This window comes from Rhinolophus sinicus, linkage group LG14, assembly GCF_036562045.2.
Source record: "Rhinolophus sinicus isolate RSC01 linkage group LG14, ASM3656204v1, whole genome shotgun sequence".
In the NCBI taxonomy this organism is placed as follows: Eukaryota; Metazoa; Chordata; class Mammalia; order Chiroptera; family Rhinolophidae; genus Rhinolophus; species Rhinolophus sinicus.
The window spans coordinates 25672512-25690970 of NC_133763.1; positions in this window are offsets into that span (position 1 = coordinate 25672512).

Here is an 18459-nt window from a genome sequence, read left to right on the forward strand (position 1 = left end):
ACTATGAAATATAAGACTTAGTTCCTGGTTTTGAAATGCTTCAGTCTAACTGAAGACACAAGACATTTATGTTGAAGATGAGAAGTGTGAGACAGTGGGAAAAAAAACTCTGGGTTAAATAATCAGACTTTATTGATATCAGCCACTGGATATCTTACTTTATATAACCGGAATTAATTTTCTCATTTAAAAAGGTGGAATTGAACACTCCTGAGAGTCCTCTGTGGTATAGAATTTCTGTTTCTGTGATAGATTCAAATGTGCAACAATAGTCTGGAAGCAGTTTTTGGCATGTCTGCATGATAGAATGCTTACTGTTGAGACTATAATATGTAGAGAAGGCTAAAATTATGGTGACACAGAATTTATTAAACAAAAATTTTGGAGCACAGACATGCACATACTATTTTTAATTATATAAAAATAAATCTAAACAATGTTCTTTTCTCTGAAATTCTGAGTTGAATATATAAGTGTCTGTTGGACATTTCATTTTGGTTGACCCACAGTACTCCCAATTCCAAATGTTAAAAATTGAGCTTGAATGTATTCCTCATTTTCTGAACTCCTCATTTTCCCCTCAAGATCCTGTATCTTTCTAGCAGCCCTTTAATATTGTCTGTATTCCTATGTACTGGAAGCATGAACCACTATTGATTTCTTCTTTTCCCCTACCCTCCTTTACCCCCACTACCACATATCACAAGGTTTTTTCTTCCTAACATTGCTTCTTTTCCACTGTTTTCTACATTACCTCCTCTTCCATAGTTTATCTTTTTGTCATTCAAGCTTTTGCAGTATGATCTTCCTATGATCATCCCATCTATAATATTCTCTACTTTGACTATATCTTTAATGCAATAAGTAATTATTGAACTTAACTGAATGAGAATTAAGGTTACATTAGTTGACTTTAAATTAGTGAGAACTTTTCTTATTTTAAGTAAATAACCTGTGTTAAATTCATACTAATATTACCAATAAAAATTAGTTAACATTTTGGACATTTACCATTTACCATGGACCACACCCTCCAGTTCTGTGACTTAAGCAGTCCTTTAAGGGCTTCCCCACCCTTACGCTGAGCAGTACTGACAGAGAAGCATGTAAACACATGGCAGACATGTAGGCTATAACCACTCCTGCGACCTAGCATAGAGGTGGAGGTCTAGTATTAGCCTCCAGCTTGGAATCTGGAACCACATTGACTTTCAATGGCACATCATTATCAATCTCGGCACCATCAAGATGGCGGGCCATGGAACCTGGGCTGGGCCTGCTAGGTCTGTGACTTCATTTACCAGGTGTTCCAAGTGCTATACATCAATGAACTTATTTAATTCTTGTGGGATACTTTTCAAATTTCTCAATTAATAATTTACTGATTATTTGACATTTAATGCAGATATTTATCATTGTCTAGACAAAATGTCAGTTCCAAAACTTCTGACCTTTTGCATGAGTGAACTATGAAGTATCAAAAATATTTAATGAATTATATTTAGTCAAATATATCAATGGAATTAAATTGATAATTGAATCATTTTAAATTGCTATTTTACAATATTTGTTAGTTTTCTCTGAATATGGTAGAAATTAGTTTACATAATAATTAATAGATACATGACAATCTTGTTTATATCACTAAACTTTAATACAAAATAAATGGTGAAATATTTCTATTAAAGGCAGCATATACATACACATACATTTATACTTTTTAACTATGTTGAACACATTACCCTTGCAGTTATCCATTAAATTTATAATAAACACGTGTCTTCATGAGATAAACCATGTGTTTCAAAAATGTTAGCACCACATTTCAAGATAAGTAAGTAGCTTTTCCAGATTTTTAGTGTAGATGTTTTTGGATACTTTAGAAATCATAAAGAAAATAAATCATATAGTTCTCGACTTTTTCTGTCTGACTTATTTCGCTTAGCATAATAATCTCAAGATCCATCTATGTTGTTGAAAATGGCACTATTTCACCTTTTCTTATGGCAGAGTAGTGTGTATATATTTGTGTATACATGCCACATCTTCTTTATCCAATCATCTACCCAAGGACACTTTGGTTGTTTCCATGTCTTGGCCACTATAAATAAAGCTGCAATGAACATCATAAAACGTACAACTTTACAGATAAATGTTTTCAGATTTTTTTGGTATATACCCAGGAGAGGGATTGCTGAGACATATGGTAATTCTATTCTTAAATTTTTGAGGAACCTCCACACTGCCTTCCAAAGCAGCTGCACCAATCTGCATTCCCACCAACAGTGTATGAGGGTTCCTTTTTCTCCACAACCTCTCCAACACTTGTTACTATTTGTCTTGTTGTTGATAGGCATTCTAACTGGTGTGAGGTGATATCTCATTGTGGTTTTTATTTGCATTTCTCTTATGATTAGTGATGTTGAACATTTTTTCATGTTTATTGGCCATTTGCATGTCTTTGAAGAAATGTCTATTCAGGTCCTCTGCCAATTTTTCAATTGGATTGTTTGTTTTTTGAGCTGTATGAGTTCCTTATATATTTTGGGTATTAGCCTTTTTTTCGGAGGCATTTGCAAAAATCTTTTCCTGTTCGTTTGGTTGCCTCTTTATTTTGTCAATGGTTTCCTTTGCTCTGCAGAAGCTTTTTAGTTTGATATAGTTCCACTCATTTATTTTAACTTTTACTTCCCTTGACTTTGAGATCAAATTCATAAAATCCTCTTTGAACCCAAGGTCCATAAGTTTAGTACCTATGTTTTCTTTTATGCAGTTTATTGTTTCAGGTGTTATGTTTAGATTGAGAATCGTATGATTTCACTGATAAGTGGGATATAAAACTGAAAACAACAAAGGATCAAGACAAACAAATAAAGAAACAAAAACTCATAGACATGGACAATAGTTTAGTGGTTACCAGGGGTAAGGGGGGAGCTGGGTGGTAGATGAGGGTAAGGGGGATCAAATATATGGTGATGAAAGGAGAACTGACTGGATGGTGAACACACAATGTGATATATAGATGATGTAATACAGAATTGTACACCTGATACCTATGTAACTTTACTAACTATTGTCACCCCAATAAACTTTAATTAAAAAATAATCAAAATAAAAAGCATATTTCAAATATCAAAACCTAAAAAATAAAAATACCTGATGTCTTTCTATTTTTCAGTCTCTGAAAAAAAACATGGCACCTGCAAGACAATGAATCTATTTACATTTTTAATGATGCAAAATAATGAGTAAGGCACAATTGTTTCTTTTCAAAGGAAATTATATCACAAAGGCAGTTATTTATGTCAATCTATATACTGTGAAAGTATCTGGTTTCCTAGGACAACAGTCATAAATGTCAGAGGTGGTCAGTGCCATTCTTTTTAGGGGAAGATTTAATGTGATCAGGTCTATTTAGTTATGACAGTTACATTATCCTGCTACTTTTCTCTAGGGGATGGGAAGGGAGAGATAAAGAATACTCAAAAACCCTGTTGGCAACTGGAAAATAAACTCAGCTTCAATGGAGACCTAGGCATTTTGTGGTGAGAATGATAGCAGGAGTACTCATTATAGTGGCCCTCCTCTAAGTTTCGTCCCCAGTCATACAGAGCAGACCATTTAATACGGTGGACACAGCACAGGTGGTGGGCCATTTGGCCTAAGCTTCCATTCTTGAAAGAACTTTAATTTGTCTTTTGACTTTATTCTCAAGGGGATAGAGTCTCATAGATACCATATTTTGCTGTGTATAATATGCTCTATATATAATGTGCACCCAAATTTTTGGCCTAAACTTGCAGGGAAACATTTTTTTTGGTTTTAATTCTTTAATTCAAAATTTTATTTGTTTACATTTAGGTACTTGTTTCTTGCATTATTAAGGAATTTTAGCATTTTTAAAAAACATATTATGGTACAAGAAATTTTATGTAACAAATAGTTTCAAAACACAAGAACAGATACAAGGTAGAAGAAATTTTATGTACCGGTAACAAATTTATGATATTTATGCATCATAGAAGGCCAAGAACTCTTCATTTTTGCAAGTTTGTCATTAAATACAACAGAACTGATGATCATATTCCAGGATATTATTTTGCATGTGGATATCATTATTGATTTCTAGAGTTACACTTTTAACTCATAAGCATAAATAAAAGAATTAAAAACATTTGTATATATATATGGAATTAGTACTACCCATGTATAACATGCATCCTTATTTTTCTCACAAATTTGGCCAAAAACGTGCTCATTATACATGGCAGAATACGGTGCATGGGCAGGATTTAAAGTAGATGTTCATCAGACAACTTAAGATGTGTTTATTTCTTAAACCTACTGAGGCCTTTCTTCTTTGTTAACTTCAAGAATTAAAGAAAAATAATCTAATTCTCTCTCCACCTCTGTAAAATTTTGCATAAAAAGATGGAGAATATTCTCAGAATTTTCTGATCATTCCATTCCTTGTGCCATTAATTGAGGCAGTTTTTGATACAAATAATTTATTGACAGTATGGTTTGATTCTAATGTGCCCCTCAAAACTGAAATTGTTTTGTATAATACAGTGCTGTTGTAAAGAAATTATAAAAATCCTTTCTCAGTTTGTATCAAATCAAACAAAACAATACTGAAACAAAATGAATAAAAAGATTAATATTGTCAAGAATATTTTCTGTGTGAACATATTGCATATTTAATGTACTTTTAAAATTCTGTGAACAACTTTTATATGTTTTTAATTTGTGTACTTTAAAATTTAATTATCTCAAAGTATATTTACATATTATGCCACCTTTCTTGTTACTTTCTCCTTTTTTTTATATCCTGACACTTGTTGGTTTCTTTTGAATACAGAGAAATAGCAAGTCAAGTTGAAGGAAATGACAGAAGACAATAGCAATTGAAAATTATGTGAGGATATAGATTACCTATTGGTTTAAAACATAATAATCATTATATTCACTCATTTTTGAATTGACATGTAGTTTTCTGCTTGCCTTTTTTGTTTGATAATCACACTTGATAACCACATCAAGCCTGAACTATATACTGAGTAAGTCTTATTATTTCTTATTATTTCTATTTTATGAATGAGTCAAAAGATCAAGAAGAGTTGTTAACTACCTTATGCTTATACATTTTATACAACTATAGCAGCAAAACTATTTTATAAATAGAATAAATGCAAAATTATCCAAGAAATGAAATTCAGATTAACATGTTAAATGATGCTTTCTGACATTTAACTATCACTTCCCAAGTTCTGTCTGCCACAATGAACAGCTTTTTGAGTTTTGGCATCTCAGCACTACTGTGTGCTCAGGGATAACTTAGTCCTAGCACACTTTTCTTACTTCCAAATGCAAGTACCACCTTTGATAACATATATTGCACACAGGTGCAGTGGTCCAATGACAATAATTGTCGTTAATAAGAGCACATGATTCATGATATTTTCTACACTTGAGGTTCAAGAGTGAAGGAGTTACAGGAAAACATGTCAGCCTAGATTAATTTGATTGATCTGTTTCCTTATTTCCAAGTAAAAGTAACAAATTAAGTGGATTCATGTTTACTGATTTTTTCATTAACATATCACAAGCAGATTGATGTACCTATATTGAGAATATTCAGTTTTCTCATAATCATTGTAATTATATTTATGTCATACCCAACTCCCATCATGTTCATTATATATGTAACAACTATAATACATTTAAATACTGGTAGTGTATGTTTTAATTAAATCATTTTATGGTAGTATGTTTCAGCTTTCTAATTTTTACATTAAGCGCTCTTCTTAGCTTCCATCCATGAGGGCATCCGGTCAATTCTAACTGCTGCATGGATAATTCCATATTGTGCTTCCACCATATTATTCTTGCCCACACTTCCATTGCTGCACAATTTTCTCCATTTCCTTTCACAAAAAGTTGCAATGAACATTCTCATTTATAACCCTATGGATTTGTATGAGAATTTATATACATATGTATATCTGTGTGTGTGTATATATATATGTATATATATATACACACATATGTATGTCTGTGTGTGTGTATATATATGCATATACACACACAGATATACATATATACTTATATATACATATATACACACATATATATACATATGTATATAAATTCTCATATATATATACACACATATATACATATATAATTAGATTAATAAATATGTATATCTTTGGACTAACATATATATATGTGTGTGTGTGTGTATATATGAATGAGCTTGATGAATTAAGGAGGTATACACTGGTAATTAATTCATTGATACTTTAAATTTTATTTCTGAGGTTTAAGTGATTTAGAACATCTCATATATTTATTAAACAGGGGTGTTTCCTCATTTATAACTTGCCTACATGTATTTTTTTCTTAGATTTAGAAACTGCAAATGTCATTACTCATTGTGTCATTTTTCTATGACATGTTACTTTTTTTACTTATGTCCTTCCTTGAATGAAAGTTGTTAATTTCCTATAATCAAATTGATCAAGTTGTCTTTTTTCTTTCAATTATCTTTAGCTAATATATGGTCAATACAATGTTTTTTGTTTTATTTGTTGTGTGTGTGTGTGTGTGTGTGTGTGTGTGTGTGTGTATTTTGGACTAGAAAACGTAACACTACCGTGTTACCCTGAAAATAAGACCTAACTGGAAAATAAGCCCTAGTATGATTTTTCAGGAGGACATCCCCTGAACATAAACCCTAATGTGTCTTTTGGAGCAATTTTTTTTTTTTTACTAGAATGCAAATCATTTTACTTTTATAAGAATTTAAATAAGATTGAATAACAACTCCCAAATATTAAATTAAAAATAATAGCCTTATTTAATTTTGATATAAAATCTATAGTTATTAACTATAATTTGTACTTCACTTTTCATTTGATAGAACATTTGTAATAGAAATAAAACAACAGAAACAAAACCATTGTTTTATGAATATATATGGAAACATTGATATTTTTGTTTGCATTGCCTTTAATGTATACCTATTTAATGAAAGCATATTCAAATGTGTTCCTTTGAATGCAATCACGTTTTATTTTATTTTTTGATATTATAAATTTGCCCAGTAAGACTCTCTTTATTTATTTATTTTTTATTAATTTTTTAAACTTTTTTTTATTAGTAGTTTCAGATGCACAAAACAATGTAATAGTTAGACATTTATCATTTATATCCCACACATAGTAATAACCCCCCTTCCCCCATCCACTGCCCCTTTGACATCGCACACAGCCATTACATTTCCAGTCTCATTTCCTAATGCTGTATTCCGCTTCTTGTAACTATATATGTATATAAAATTGTACCTGACATTCATTATTGTTCAGCTTCAGCTTCAGGTGTACAGTGCAGTGATCAGGCATCTAAATCATCCCTGAGGTGGTCTCCCTAATAAGACAAGTGCCCGTCGGATACCTACAAAATCTTTACAACATTGTTGATTACATTCCCCAAATTGACTTTCGTATCCCTGTGGCAATCTTGTGGTTACCGACTGTGCTTTCTAATACCCTCACTTTCCCCCTTATATCCACCCCCACCTCCCATTTAGCAACCCTTAGTTTTTCCACTATGTCTCTGAGACTGTTTCTGATTAGTTCATTCATTTATTATTTTATTTATTTATTTATTTATTTACTTATTTATTTTTAAATTTATTGGGCTGAAAATTGTTAGTAAAATTACATAGATTTCAGGTGTACAATTCTGTATTACATCATCTATAAATCCCATTGTGTGTTCACCACCCAGAGTCAGTTCTCCTTCCATGACCATATATTTGATCCCCCTTACCCTCATCTCCCACCCCCCACCCCCCTTACCCCCTGGTAACCTATTGTCTGTGTCTATGAGTTTCTGTTTCTCATTTGTTTGTCTTGTTCTTTTGCTGTTTTTGGTTTATATACCACATATCAGTGAAATCACATGGTTCTCTGCTTTTTCTGTCTGACTTATTTTGCTCAGCATTACTCTCTCAAGATCCATCCATGTTGTCACAAATGTTCCTATTCATCTTTTCTTACTGCCGAATAGTATTCCCTTGTGTATATATACCACAACTTCTTTATCTATTCATCTATCGAAGGACATTTTGGTTGTTTCCATGTCTTGGCCACCGTAAACAAAGCTGCAATGAACATTGGAGCACACGTGTCTTTATGTATAAATGTTTTCAGAATATTTGGGTAGATACCCCGGAGAGGGATTGCTGGGTCATACAGTAATTCTATTCATAATTTTTTGAGGAACCTCCACACTGCCTTCCATAACGGCTGCACCAGTCTGCATTCCCACCAACAGTGTATGAGGGTTCCTTTTTCTCCACAGCCTTTCCAACACTTGTTACTATTTGTCTTGTTGATGATAGCCATTCTGACTGGAGTGAGGTGATAGCTCATTGTGGTTTTTATTTGCATTTCTCTGATGATTAGTGATGTTGAGCATTTTGTCATATGTCTATTTGCCATTAGTATGTCCTCTTTGGAGAAATGTCTCTTCATGTCCTCTGCCCATTTTTCAATTGAGTTGTTTGTTGTTTTGTTGTTGAGTTGCATGAGTTCCTTGTATGTTTTGGATATTAGTGCCTTATCGGAAGCACAGTTTGCAGAAATCTTCTCCCATTCAGTTGGTTGCGTCTTTATTTTGTCAATAGTTTCTTTTGCTGTCAGAAGCTTTTAATTTTCATACAGTCCCATTCATTTATTTTAGCTTTTACTTCCCTTGCCTTTGAAGTCAAATTCATAAAATGCTCTTTGAACCCAAGGTCCATATTTAGTACCTATGTTTTCTTCTATGCAATTTATCCTTACAGGTCTTATGCTTAAGTCTTTGTTCCATTTTGAATTAATTTTGGTACATGGTGACAGATAACAGTCCAGGTCCATTGTTTTGCACGGGCTCTCCAGTTCTGCCAGCACCATTTATTGAAGAGGCTTTCTTTTCTCCATTGTATGTTTTTCGCTTTTTTGTCAAAAATTATCTGTCTATATTTATGTGGTTTTATTTCTGAGTTCTCAATTCTATTTCATTGGTCTACGTGTGTGTTTTTCTGCCAATACCATGCTGTTTTCATTATTGTTGCCCTGTATTACAAGCTAAAGTCAGGGAGTGTGATACCTCCAGCATTGTTCTTCCTTCTTAAGACTGTTTTGGCTATTCGGGGTCTCTTGTGGTTCCAAACAAATATGATGCCTTTTTGTTCTATTACTTTAAAAAATGCCATTGGGATTTTGATGGGGATTGCATTAAATCTGTATACTGCTTTGGGTAATATGGCCATTATAACTATGTTGAATCTTCCAATCCATGAGCATGGAATGTTTTTCCATTTCTTTGTGTCTTCTTCAATTTCTTTAAAAATGATGTCTTATAATTTTCAGCGTATCATTTTTTCACGTCTTTGTTTAAGTTTATTCCTAGGTGTTTTATTCTTTTTGCTGCAATTGAAAAAGGAATTGTTTTGTTTTGTTTTTTCTTTTTCTCAGAGTTCATTGTTAACATATAGGAATGCAATGGACTTTTCTACGTTGACTTTGTAGCCAGCAACATTACTGTATTCATTGATTGTTTCTAATAGCTTTTTGGTGGAGTCTTTAGGGTTTTCTATATATAGCATCATGTCATCTGCAAAGAGTGACAATTTAACTTCTTCATTCCCAATTTCGATGCCTTTTATTTCTTTCTCTTGCCTGATTGCTCTGGCAAGGACTTCCAACACTATGTTGAAAAGCAGAGGTGATATGGTACAGCCCTGTGGTGTTCCTGAACATAGAGCAAAGGGCTTCAGTTTTTCACCATTAATTATGAGATTAGCTGAGGGCTTGTCATATATGGCCTTTATTATGTTAAGGTATTTTCCTTCTATACCTTTTTTATTAAGTGTTTTAATCATAAAAAATTTTGCATCTTGTCAAATGGTTTTCTGCATCTATTGATATAATCATATGATTTTTGTCCTTTATTTTGTTTATGTGATGTATCACATTGATGGAATTGCATATGTTGAACCATCCTTGTGCCTCTGGGATGAATCGCAATTGGTCGTGATGAATAATCTTTTGAATGCGTTGTTGTATTCGAATAGCTAGAATTTTGTTTAGGATTTTTGAATCTGTATTCATCAGAGACATTGGTCTGTAGTTTCCTTTTTTTGTGTTGTCCTTACCAGGTTTTGGTTCAGAGTAATGTTGGCCTCATAAAATGTGTTAGGGAGTACTGTCTCCTCATTAATTTTTTGAAAAAGTTTGAGCAAGATTGGTATTAGATCCTCTTTGAAGGTTTGGTAGAATTCACTAGTGAAGCCGTCTGGTCCCGGACTTTTGCTTTTGGGAAGGTTTCCTATGACTGATTCAGTTTCGTTACTGGTGATCGGTCTGTTTAGTTTATCCAGTACTTCATGGTTCAGCTTAGGAAGCCTATATGTTTCTAAGAACTTGTCCATTTCTTCTAGGTTATTGAGTTTGGTGGCATATTGACCTTCATAGTATTCTTGGATGATTCTTTGTATTTCTGTGGCATCCCTGATATCTTCCCCTTTTTCATTTCTGATTTTGTTTATTAGTGTCTTCTCTCTTTTTATCTTAGTGAGTCTAGCAAAGGGTTTGTCAATTTTGTTAATCTTTTCAAAGAACCAGCTCTTTCTCACATTAATTTTTTTCTATTGTGCTTTTGTTCTCTATTTCATTTAGTTCTGCTCTGATTTTTGTTATTTCCTTTCTGCTGCTGACCTTGGGTTTCACTTGTTCTTATTTTTCTAGTTTAAGTTGTAACATGAGGTTATTTATTTGGGATTTTTCTTGTCTCTGAGATAGGCCTGTAATGATATAAATTTCCCTCTTAAAACTGCTTTCGCTGCATCCCCAAAATTTTGGTAGGATGATTTTCATCGTCATTTGTTTCTATGTATCTTTTGATCTCTCCTCTAATTACTTCTTTGACTCAGTCATTCTTTAAAAGTATGTTGTTTAATCTCCATGTATTTGTGTTTTTTCCTGCTTACTTTTTACAGTTGATATCCAATTTCAAAGCCTTGTGATATGAGAATATGCTTGGTATGATTTCAATCTTCTTAAATTTGCTGAGGCTGATTTTAAGTCCCAATATATGGTCTATCCTTGAGAATGTTCCATGTACACTAGAAAAGAATGTATAGTCTGATGTTTTAGAATGAAGTGCTCTATATATGTCAATTATGTCCATTTCATCTAATGTGTCATTTAGTGCTGCTATTTCATTATTTATTTTCTGTTTGAATGATCTATCCATAGCTGTCAATGATGTATTAAAGTCCCCTAGGATAATTGTGTTTTGGTCAATTTCTCCCTTTAGTTCTGTTAGTAGTTGCTTGGTATATTTCAGTGCTCCCTGATTGGGTGCATAAATATTGATTACTGTTATGTCTTCTTGTTGTATAGTCGCCTTTACCATTATGAAATGTCCATCTTTGTCTCTTGCTGTCTTATTCACCCTGAAGTCTGTTTCTTCTGATATCATTATGGCTACACCTGATTTTCTCTGGGTACCATTTGCTTGGAGTGTCAATTTCCACCCTTTCACTGTGATTCTGTGCTTGTCCTTATAGCTGAGATGTGTCTCTTGGAGACAGCATATGATTGGGTTTAGTTTTTTGATCCAAGCTGCTTGTCCATGTCTTTTTATTGGTGAGTTCAGTCCATTTATATTTAGGGTGATTATTGATATATGAGGATTTCCTGTTATTCTATCATTAGTTTTCTGGTAAGGCTGTTTCTCCATTGTTTCTTTGCCATTTTTTTGTTGTGTATTATTTATGTGTGGTGGTATTGTATGATGTTTCCCTTTGGTTCTTCTTTTATTACAGTATATATTTCAGTTCTGGATTTTTATTTATTTATTTTTTTTGAGTGGTTACACTTAATTTTATTTAAAAAAAAGTTTGATATTTAAAGTATTCCATTTTCTTCAGTATGCTTACTTTCTCCATTCCCATTTTCCAGTTCAGGCCTTTACGCTCCCCCTTTTTGTGTTTTGCTTGCCACAAATTGTCTCTGTTAATGGTGGTCAAATAGCCTTTTTTAAATTATTATTATTTCTTGCAGTGCAGGTCGTGTATTAGCAAATTCCCTCAGCTTTTGTATGTCTGGAAAGGTCTTTATTCCTCCTTCATATCTAAAGCATATCTTTGCTGGGTATATTATTCTTGGCTCATAATTTCTGTCTTTCAATAGTTTGAATATTTGGTTCCACTCCCTCCTGGCTTGTAGAGTTTCTGCTGAGAAATCTGATGATAATCTAATGGGCTTTCCTTTGTAGGTTACTATCTTCTTTTCCCTGGCTGCCTTGAGGAGTCTTCCTTTGTTGTTGATTTCTGACAGCTTCAATACAATGAGTCTTGGAGAAGGCCTGTTGGGATTGAGGTAACTAGGTGTTCTATTTGCTTTTTGGATTCGAGGATCAAGTTCTTTCTACAAGTTTGGGAAGTTCTCATTGACTATTTGAATATATTCTCTGTTCCCTTCTCTCTTTCTTCTCCTTCTGGTATGCCCATTATTCTTATATTGCTCTTTCTGATGGAGTCAGAATGTTCCTGCAGATTTCTTTCATTTCTTGTAAGTCTCAAGTCTCTTTCTACTTCCATCCGTGTCATTTCCAGGTTTCTATCTTTGATGTCACTGATTCTTTCCTCCATCTGGTCAACTCTACAACCTAAGCTGGCTATTTCATTCTTAATTTCTTCTATTGAGTTCTTAATCTACAGTAATTCTATTTGGTACTTTTATAAAATTTCAATCTCTTTGGTAAAGTGTTCATGTGTTCTTTGTGTTTGTTAATTCATTGAACTGCCTTTCTGTGTTTTTTTGCATCTCATTGAGATTTTTCAGAACTGCAATCTTCAATTCTCTGTCATTTAAGTCACATATTTCCATATCTTTAAGTTCCTTTTCTGGAGACTTTTCACTTTCTTTCTGAGCTATCTTGTTGCCTTGGTTATTCATGGCAATCAATGATTTATTGTTTCTCTTCCTAGACATCTACAGGAGTGGGTTTTGCCACAGGTTGATAGGAAGAGGTCTTTCTTTTGTTTTCCGGTATGTGTTGGTAAAATGTTTTATTTTCTCTCCACCTGCAGCCTGTTTTTCTCTCTCACCCTGTTGTGTTATGTTTTCTCTGCACTATTCTAGCTTCTCACACAATGGGATTCCGTGGAAGGCAGGCTTCTCCTCTGTTAACAGTTTGCCTGGGTCATAGGGCATGTGTCCCTGTGGGGATGTGGAGAACTTTTGAGGTTCCAAAGCTCTTCCTGCACCAGATTCAGAGCCCGTGTTTTTCAGCAGTTCTGTTTACTCCTGCAGGGATCCACCCAGATAGGTGGGGACAGGAGCTGGGTGAGTTGTGTGTGGTAGCCCAGAGCAATGTTGGCGACCACCACCCCAGCCGATCCTACTTCCCCAGCTCGTTCCCCTTTGCCGGAACTCACTGGGCTGTGAATCTACATTGGTGGATCACAGTTCTCAGAACTGCAAATATTCTGTACTTTTGATCCGACACTGCTATTGTCCCGCTTCTAGCACTGGGCAGGTTGGGTCAGGGCAAGCTCTGTGAGGGTAGAGAGGGGGTGGCTAGGCTCTGTGCCTAAGGCTTCTGTTCTCTGCTTGGCAGTGAGGGCTTACGCCACCTTTTTCAGCTTTCTTCCTTCAGTCTTTGCTCTGAGGTCTCTGCTGTGAGCATTGGGTTAAGCTGTGTTATATGCTATCCCCTCAGCACTGTGGGCCATAAGCGGAGCCCTAGCAGTCCGAGTTCTTCCCTCTCCCACAGCTGCGGTAGTTCTAGGATGCAGTGAGCTCGGAGCACTGAGCTAGGTCTGCGTCCTGTGCCTGCCTGTCTCCTTCTCCGCCCTTCTCCCTTCCCCCCTCCCCTGCTCACACAATTTGCCCACCTTTAGGTGAATTCAGTAGTGAGACTCTTCGTTTTGCCTGTCTGCTGTGCAGGGAGTCCTTTGTGGAGTTATATTTTTTCAATTTGTTGTAAATTCCAGGGGAGATTTTCAGAGGCTCACCTCATGCCGCCATTTTGATGACTTGTCTACACTGTAATGTTTTTATTTGACAGAAATTGCGTTGTTCCATAGGTGATGTGTGACACAAAGCATTGTCAAGCTAGAGGATAATTTATGGCACACTTTAAAACACATCTTCTCTCAACCGTAGCTCAAACCCAACTGACTGCAACAAACAATTTGAAACCTGTTATACACTCTTATTAAGGTTTGACACACAGTCTCCCATATTGAAGATCCCTGCCTTTCTGTTGGATGCCACTCAGCAGCAGCATTCACCATATATTGTGATCACAATGGAAAGTCTCCCTGTCACATATAGCTTCTGGTATGGCAATTTCTGTCAAATAAAAACATTACGGTGTGTCCTTGCCCACCTTATTCACCAGACCTCGTACTCTGCGACTTCTGCCTCTTCTCCAAATTCAAACTGACCATGAAAGATAAACATTTTGAATCGATGCAGGACATCGAGACAGCCACGGCAGCACAACTAAAGACACTCATGAAAGAGGGCTTCCAGAACTGCTTCAGAAAGTGGCAAGAATGATGGGATAAGTGTGTTCAAAGTGAGGGGGAGTATTTTGAGGGAGATTAACGGCAATGTGTCTTTTACTGTAATATTTTTTTAAACATTCACCCTATGTTTTGATCACACCTCGTATATATATTGATGAGAGATATTGGTCTGTACTTTTCTAAGTTCACATAATGAATTGAGAAATGTTCTCTTTCCTTCTCCAGTCGTGGACCACTTAAAAATGGGGATAGCTCTGAGAAATTTGTCATTAGGCAATTTTGTCCTTGTGTGAACATCTTAGAGTGCACTTACACAAACCTAGATAGCATAGCTACACACCTAGGTCATATATTATATGCTATTTCTCCTAGCCTGCAAGCCCATACCACATGTTGCTGTACAAAATATCATGACATTAAATCAAGTAGAAGAGAAAATGATGCAATCAAGAGACAGGGTAAGCACGAGATATGAGGCTGCTGCAGGAGTAATACAGCATCCTGTTTTATAGCAAACTTCTTTTCATAAGTAGAAAGAATACACTTTAAAATAATGACAAAAAGTATAGAATAGTAAATATATAAACTAGTAACATAGTCATTGATTATAATTATTAATTATTATGTACTCTACATAATTGTATGTGATATAGTTATATGTGACTGGTTGTGCTGTTACTTTGTTTACATTAGCATCAGCAGAAACATGAATAATGTGTTGTATTATGATGTTACTACAGCTTGATGTCACTAGATGATTAGAATTTTTCAGCTCCATTATGATCTTATGGGACAGCCATTTTATACGTGGTCCATCTTTGAAACATAGTTATGCAATGCATGACTGTTTTTCTAAGACATTGTGTAGGACTGGTGTAAATGTTTTTTTGTTTGTTTGTTGTTTGTTTGTTCATTAAAGTTTATTGGGGTGACAGTTGTTAGTAAAGTTACATAGATTTCAGGTGTACAATTCTGTAATACATCATCTATCTATCACATTGTGTGTTCAGCACCCAGAGTCAGTTCTCCTTTCATCACCATATATTTGACCCCATTTTCCTTCTTCTAAAACATCCATCCCCCCTTACCTTCTGCTAACCACTAAACTACTGTTTATGTCTATGAGTTTTTGTTTCTTCATTTTTTTGTCTTCTCTTGTTTTCAGTTTTATATAATTTTTCTTTAAAAAAAAATCACGTGTTTTGATTTTCTAGTGAAAATATCTGAGCCTGTAAATTTCTTCTTGGGAAGATTTATAATTATGAATTCATTTTTTAAATAATTATAGAGCTTTTCAATTTTCTGTTTTATGTTGAGAATGTTGTAGTAGTTTGTGCTTTTCAAGGAAATGGCCAATTCATCTATTGTCAAATCTATGTATTCAGATTATGTGTTTAGAGTTCATATCATTTCATATTATATTTTTGATGTCTGCACAATATTTAGTAGTATTCCTTTTTTATTCCTGATATTGGTAATTTTTGTTGTTTCTGTTTCTTTATTAGTCTTTTTGATATTTCTTGATATCCCTCTTTACCCATGTATTATGTAAATTGTGTTATTTAGTTGCCAAATGTTTAAAGATTTTTCTGTTCTTTTGTTGCTAATTTCCAGTTTGATTCCATTGTTGTCAGAGAACACATTCTGTATGAGTTCAATTCTTTTAAATTATTTTAAAATTCTTTGTTGAGGCTTGTTTTACAATCCAGAATATGGTCTGTGTTGATATGTGCTGCATAAAGCTTGAAAAGAACATGTAATCTGCTGATGTTGTGGTGTGAATTGTTCTATAAACAGCATATACAGTTTGGTGAAAACCTGTTAAAATCTTCTGTTCTTGTGAATTTCTGTCCAGTTGTTCTATCAATTGAGACAGAGTTGTTGAAGTGTTTAATTATAATTGTTATTTTTTAAACGCTCCTTTCAGTTCTATAATGTATTGCTTCATGTTTTTCAACTCTGCTTTTTGGTACATATACATTTAGGATGATGGACATATGTTCTTGGTGGATTGACTCTATTATCATATTATAATAACCATGTCTATTCTTGATCATTTTTTCTTTGTAATTGTGCTTTATTTGACATTACTATATTCACTCTTGCTTCCTTTTGCTTAATATTTGTATATCATATACATATATTTCATGTTTTTTATTTTCAACCTATCTATATCACTATATTTGATATTAGTTTCTTCTAAAGAGTCTATAGCTGGATCATTTTCTTTCTAAATCCAATATTCCAATCGCAGCTTTTACTCTGGCATTTTTATATAATTTACTTTTAATATAACTTGTGATATGTTGGAGCTTTTGTCTGCCACTTAATTTTTTTATTTTCTATTTGTTCTCTTGATTTTTATTACCTTTTTTTCCTTTCTCTTTTTCTGCTTTGCTGCAGGTTATGAAACATTTGTTTAGATTTGTATTTGTATTTATCTATAGTGTATTTAAATGTAAATGTCTGCATAATTTGTTGGGTTTTTTTAGTACATTATATCTTCGTAATATGCCTCTTTCTGTTGCTATTTACCAGTTCAAGTGCAGTATAGAGATCTAACTTTCCTTTACATCCTTTTATCAGCCTTCATTTATAATATAAATGTATTAGGAAACTTTATAAACAAGTGTTCTTATTTTCAACCATCATTCATAATTTAAAAAGCTCAAAACAAGAAGTTAAATCTAGTGTATTTAATCACATTAACTTTTTCTACTGTTTTTTCTTACTTCATGTAATGACAAGATTATGTTTTCATAGTTTCTTTTCTCTTTAGAAAATATCCTTTAGCCATTTATTTATTTATTTATTTTGTAAGTTTGTTGCTCATAAATTTCCTTGCTTTTACTTAGTCTGAGAATGTCCTGATTTCTCCCTTCTTTTTGAAGGATATTTTTACTGGATATAGGATTTGGGGTTCATAATTAATTTATTTCAGTACTTGAAAATTATTGTGCTACTTCCTTCTGGCCACTCTGGTTTCTGAAGTAGATTTCGATCTACTGTCATTCTAATTGTTTGCTGTTCTTTCCGCCCCTGCCCCATGGGGATAGAAAACAGGTCAATAATTGAAAGATGTTGGGATTAGGGGAAGGGGCTATCTATAAATGGCACCAAGTAATTTATTGGTGAGACTAAATTGTTCTATATATTGAATTTGGTGGTGGTACACAACCATATCCAATGTCAAAACTTGCAGAATTGTATTCTGAAAAGGTTGAATTTTTGTACCTGGTATTTACCTTAATTTATCTTAAAAATTAAAATAAGAATATTCTTGAGGTCATGATTCTTTTAAAACATATACATAATTCTACCTTTTGCTAACACAGTTGACTCTTTAACAACGTGGTTTGAACAGCACAGGTCCACTTCATATGCAGAATTTTTTCAATAAATATACAGTTGACCCTCTTATCTCCAGGTTTCGTATACTCAGATTCAACTGACTGCAGATCGAAAAGAGTATTTTTGATCTGTGATTGGGAATCTGAGGATGAGGAGGGTGGACTATATGCATAGTTCTACACCATTTTAAATAAGGGACTTGAGCATCCGCAGATTTTGGTATCCTCAAGGTGTCCTGGAACCAATCTGCAAATTTCGAGCGACTACTGTAGTTACATTTTGGGGAGCAAAGATTATCTGAAGATTTTCAACTACACAGTGGTCAGTGCCCCCAACCCCTGTGTTTGTGAAAGGTCGACTGTATATAGTTAACTTTTAAAAATTCACATTTTGCTATTCTTGTTCATATATCCCTCAAAACACAGTTATCTGTTTATTTTTTGTGTGTGAGAATATATTTATAGAAGCATTTAAATCTATGTACTTGTACATCAACTATTTTTTACCTCAAT